The sequence below is a fragment of the Salvelinus sp. IW2-2015 genome, linkage group LG5 (assembly GCF_002910315.2).
Source record: "Salvelinus sp. IW2-2015 linkage group LG5, ASM291031v2, whole genome shotgun sequence".
NCBI classification, from domain to species: Eukaryota; Metazoa; Chordata; class Actinopteri; order Salmoniformes; family Salmonidae; genus Salvelinus; species Salvelinus sp. IW2-2015.
The window spans coordinates 34,899,238-34,905,299 of NC_036844.1; positions in this window are offsets into that span (position 1 = coordinate 34,899,238).

Sequence of the window (6,062 nt, forward strand, 5' to 3'; positions counted from 1 at the left end):
AACCAACATTAATAAGTATATAAGGACTGAAAGGGAAAGCCCTTTTCTGAGTTTTAATCAAGTTTGAATTGAGTTTGTGAACATCTCCGGACGTTATAATAAAGATTGATTAATTTACATTGAGTTTGAGTCCTTAGAGGTGAATTTCCACGACAACTTCATGTTACTTTGATACGTTTCAGCCATATGTTCTACTGAATGACTGTTAGTATTCTTTAATAACTCTTAAGGATCTTTACAGATCGGTGTCCCACCCACGGGACGGTTGAGCTATTGTGCGCTAATGCGATTAGCATGAGGTTGTAAGTAACAAGAGCATTTCCCAGGACATATACATATCTGGTATTGGCAGACAGCTTAAATTCTTGTTAATCAAGCTGCACTGTCCAATTTACAGTAGCTATTACAGTGAAAGAATACCATGCTATTGTTTGAGGAGAGTGCACAGTTATGAACTTGAAAAGTTATTAATAAACCAATTAGGCACATTCGGGCAGTCTTGATACAACATTTTGAACAGAAATGCAATGGTTATTTGGATCAGTCTAAAACTTTGCACATACACTGATGCCATCTAGTGGCCAAAATCTAAATTGCGCCTGGGCTGGAATAATACATTATGGCCTTTCTCTTGCATTTCAAAGATGATGGTACAAAAAAATTACCCATTTTTTTTCCCTTTGTACTGTCTTTTACCAGATCTAATGTGTTATATTCTCCAACATTAATTTCACATTTCCACAAACTTCTAAGTATTTGCTTTCAAATGCTATCAAGAATATGTGTATCCTTCCTTCAAAAATAAAAAAATTCAAAATGAAATGAAAAGGACCTGAGCTACAGGCAGTTAGATTTGGGTATGTCATTTTAGGCGGAAATTTAAAAAAGGGGCGGATCCTTCAGATTGATGTTAGAGTTGCCAATGCTGCTTTACATATTGTTTATAGTATGTAGTATTATTCCGTACTGCCATAAGTGTTATTATTGCAAGTACTGAACAAATAATCATAGTGACTACGTCCGTCTCAGCTCGCTTATTCAAATCAAATCAAATCAATGTCTTAATCAAAATTATGGCTTGCTTCTTATACGCTCATCGTTCCCTTATGCAATAGTTTGTACATCTCAATTGTTATCTATATAGGTCTATCACATTAGTATCTTACTCATAATTTTAAGTAATGTTGCCATTATGCATTTCATTATTTTGCTAACTTTGTGTATTATAATTAGCTCATGTGCTTTTCTACATGAGGAGGGGATACTATTTAATGTGGTTGGGTCTGTTACTATGTTTGCCAGTGACAGTCTCTTTCCTTTCAACTTTTTTTTTTTAAACAAAAAGTTCAGTAATAGAACAATATAATTCCAGTTCATATTGGCAGGGCTGTTTTGTCTGTATATTGTCTAAAAATGTGGATACTCGTGTTGGTATTTTCTTTCCTTTTTAGACCACATAATAAAATACTTCAAATGGTAGGCTAACCACGTCTCTCTCTCTCGCTTTCTCACTCTCTCTGGGTATGGTAACTTAAAGAAGCAGTTATTATCCAGTTACACAAATCCACAAGGAGCCAGTAGAAAACATATTTATTTAGCAAGTCAGCCATATCAGCTATGGTTTTTAAAAACACACATCATGACAAGAGAGACAACACAGCACTACATAAAGAGAGACCTAAGACGACAACATAGCATGGCAGAAACACAACATGACGACAACATGGTAGCAACACAACATGGCAGCAGCACAAAACAGGGTACAAACATTGTTAGACACAGACAACAGCACAAAGGGCAAGACTGTAGAGACAACAATGCATCACGCAAAGCAGCCACAACTGTCAGTAATTGTGTCCATGATTGAGTTTTCGAATTAAGAGATTGAGATAAAACTGTCCAGTTTGAGTGTTTAATGCAGCTCGTTCCAGTCGCTAGCTTCAGCGAACTGAAAAGACAAGCGACCCAGGGATGTGTGTGCTTTGGGGACCTTTAACAGAATGTGACTGGCAGAACGGGTGTTGTATGTGGAGGATGAGGGCTGCAGTAGATATCTCAGATAGGGGGGAGTGAGGCCTAAGAGGGTTTTATAAATAAGCAACAACCAGTTGGTCATGCGACGGGTATACAAAGATGACCAGTTTACCGAACAGTATAGAGTGCAGTGATGTGTCCTATAAGGAGCATTGGTGGAAAACTTCATTGGAATATATCTACAACTTTTTCAAAATGTAAAAAAAATGGATCAACCTACCACAAAATTGTTTTGCTGAAATATCTCCAAAAGTTGTGATGACACTGAGGATTTTTTTTTGTTCAGCAAGAACAGTGACAGGCAGGGAAAGTTTTGGGGAAATAATTTGGTGACATCTTGTGGTCTTTATGTAAATTACAGGGGTCTAGTTACCCCCTACTACCCTTGGCCTATGTGAATTATTAATAATACAAAAGCCTGCTGGTAAAAGCCTTACGAGTAGACCATTTAGAAACCTTCTATAGATATAGGCTACTTGGCGAATGCATGGCCAGAATAAGAAAAACACCAGACTGCTGTTGATGCAGGGTTCATTATAGCATGGTAAGGGCATATAGCCTACATGTTTGTTTTTTTACACACATCCAAAATAATAACAGGAGCTGTCTAAAATAATGTAATAGCCTAAGTAGATAAAACGGGGATGTCCGCTCACTCTTATCATACCATACAGACTCATATGTATTTTAAAGTGATCTCAAGAGCCAAACCCTATTGCRAGTCTTGATTACTTGGCAAATGCATTGGGCAGGACAAAAAAACAGCCTGCATTGAGAGGAGGAGRGGCTTGGTTTAGAGGTTGTGGGCACAAAAAGCACGTCTCCCTGGTTCCATGTTTATATCCCTTACAAAAAAAATGTCAGCTTTGAAACAGCAGTTAAGGTGCAGTAACTGCAGTCTACTGTGGTATTTTGGACATAGTCATTACAGATTACACTGCAAAAATTACTMTAGTAAAAAAAACTATTATTTTGGACGCAGTATTTGCAGCATAGTTCACTCTGACCGCAATGTTTTTTCATAAGGGTGGGCATAAGACACGTTTTCCTAKTTTTCAGCTCAATGCCTTTTTGAAKATATGAACTTTCATGTGCCTTAATAACCAAATCGTATCTAATCTGTAAAACTAAAAAAAATATGAAATCGAGAAGCTGTTTAGCAAACACAGAAAATACYGAACCTGCCCWGCCATGATTGGTTGAGATAGTGAGGGTGCTGGGACTTTCKCGAGAAAGKGAGTCCATTCTGTCACTCAATGCTTATATTTCAAATGGCACGTCCTGATCTCTGCTACCGCGGATATTTGAAAGATCAATCATTGGATTTAATCATATTTTTCTTCATGGACAACATGCGAAGTGTAGCTACAGCTTTCAATAACAGTGTTATTCTGAATACAGCTGCTGTTATCGATACAGCTTGTGTCTACTGTACTGTTGGCAAAAGCAGTCTGGTTGAAGCCGAGTGGGAATGATTATTTAGAAAAGGTTTCAGTCTGCCATGAATCATCATCATAGTCCATACACAGCAGGTGCACTTGCTACATACGTAATTGCCTCAACTGTATCAAAACGCAGTTTTCATTGTTAGCTATTAGTTAGTTAGGTAACGTTATACAGGTAACAGGTAAGTTATTGCCAGCTAGCTACAGTGGCTGAGCTGGCCAGTTACATTGTGCTGTTAATGTTGATTGCTGATGTGCTAAATCATGCATGATATGATGATAATCTTTGTCATGTTTAACCAGTTAGCTACTGAAAATAGATTTACCGAGAGACTGAAAAACAGCTTCTATCTCAAGGCCATCAGACTGTTAAATAGCCATCACTAGCACATAGAGGCTGCTGCCTATAGACGTGAAATCACTGGCCACTTTAATAAATGGAACACTAGTCACTTTAATAATGTCTACATATCTTGCATTACCCATCTCATATGTATGTACTGTATCCTATATTATTCTACTGTATCTTGTTCTATGTCGCTCTGACATTGCTTGTCCATATATTTTTATATTCTTAATTCCATTCCTTTACTAGATGTGTGTATTGGGTATATGTTGTGTAATTGTTAGATATTACTGCACTGTCGGAGCCAGAAGCACAAGCAGTTTGCTACACCCGCAATAACATCTTCCACAATACACTTTGATTTGATTTGAAATAGCCACTGTGCTGTGAATGCTAATTGATTAGCAAGRTAATCAAACCCAATMTTAAGTGATAGGGACACATGCTAAGCTAACTAGCCACAATGAAATGATAGTTCAATAGCTATCTACATTGAACAAAAATATAAACGCAACATGCAAACAATTTCAGCGATTTTACTGAGTTACAGTTCATATAAGGAAATKAGTCAATTAAAATAAATGCATTAGGCTCTAATCTATGGATTTCACATGACTGTGAGTACAGATATGCATTTGTTGGTCACAGATACKTTTGAAAGAAATGTAGGGTCGTGGATCAGAAAACCAGTCAGTATCTGGTGTGACCACTATTTGCCTCATGCAGCGTGACACATCTCCTTCACATCACTCTGTTGATTGTGGAATGTTGTCCCACTTTTTTATGGCTGTGCAAAGTTGCTGGATATTGGCGGGAACTGGAGCACGCTGTCGTACACGTCGATCCAGAGCATCCCAAACATGCTCGACGCGGTTTGGTGATGTCAATGTTGTGAACAGAGTGCCCCATGGTGACGGTGGGGTTATGTTATAGGCAGGCATAAGCTACGGACAATGAACACAATTGTATTTTATCGATGGCAATTTGAATGCACAAAAATACAGTGACGCGGCGGTCTGAGGCATCGCTAGGGTTTGATCCCYGGCTTTGTTGCAGCCGGCGGCGCACAATTGGCCCAGCGTTGTCCAGGTTAGGAGAGGATTTGGCCGGCCCGGGATGTCCTTGTCCCATCTCGCTCTAGCGACTCCATGTGACAGGCCGGGCACATGCACGCTGACTTCGGTCGCCAACTGTACGGTGTTTCCGTACAGTAATGTATTTATTTAAATTGACTGATTTTCTCATATGAACTGTAACTCAGTAAAATCAGTGAAATTGTTGCATGTTGGGTTTATATTTTTGTTCAGTATATGGACATTGGACATGGACATTACATGTCCTGCTTCAAAGTGCAGGACAGAAATAGGCTCTCAGGCGAGATTAATTTGTTCATACCTACCTCGTACCCCTGTACATTGACTCTGTATGTAGTCTGGCTATTTTTATTTTTTTACTCATTGTAGGGAAAGTGCTCTTGAGTAAGCATTTTATGGTAAAGTCTACAGCTGTTGTTTTCAGTGCATGTGACAAATAAAATCGGATTTGATCCTGACCTGAACCAAAGTCACAACGGATCTCATTTGATAGACCTAAGCCTGTGTTRGTCGGTTTTAAGTTTTTCCTAATTGTAGGCTGCCACCTTTAGTAGTCTTTTACTCTTTAAATATTTGATTGTTTTTTAAGCACTACCTCACTGCTTTAGCACATGGCCAGAGTCACGTGTTCTCATGGGAATTCTTTAAGAGATCCGTTGCTTAAGAGCGTGTGAACGAGGCTAAATGGCCGTAAACACTGTAGCTGGTCAATGTGAAAGGTTATCTTTATTATACAACAATAGGCAATTTAATACTGTTAATGGTTTGCCAAATGGGGGAACTTGGTGAGATAACGTTCAGAGAATCCATTTAGGCAGTTTGGTAAAAGTATTACTTTTCWAAATATGTTTCKCAATGATTAGAGCAACTGTGAAAATCGCAGCAAAATGTTTAAATGCCCTTTTCTCCTAAATGGTATTATACTTGTATCAATTTTAAAAGCAGCATTACCTTCCCATGTTTCTCCAATTACAAGGTATGATAAACCATTTAGAAGTCCAATTACAAGGTATGATAAACCATTTAGAAGTCTGTACTTTTATCCATAAAATAAATAAATACAAATCWAATTTTMGAACATAAGCCCGAAAAGAGATGGTGGGTCACATGTAAATGACCAATCATGGTTCTAAAATAGAGAAC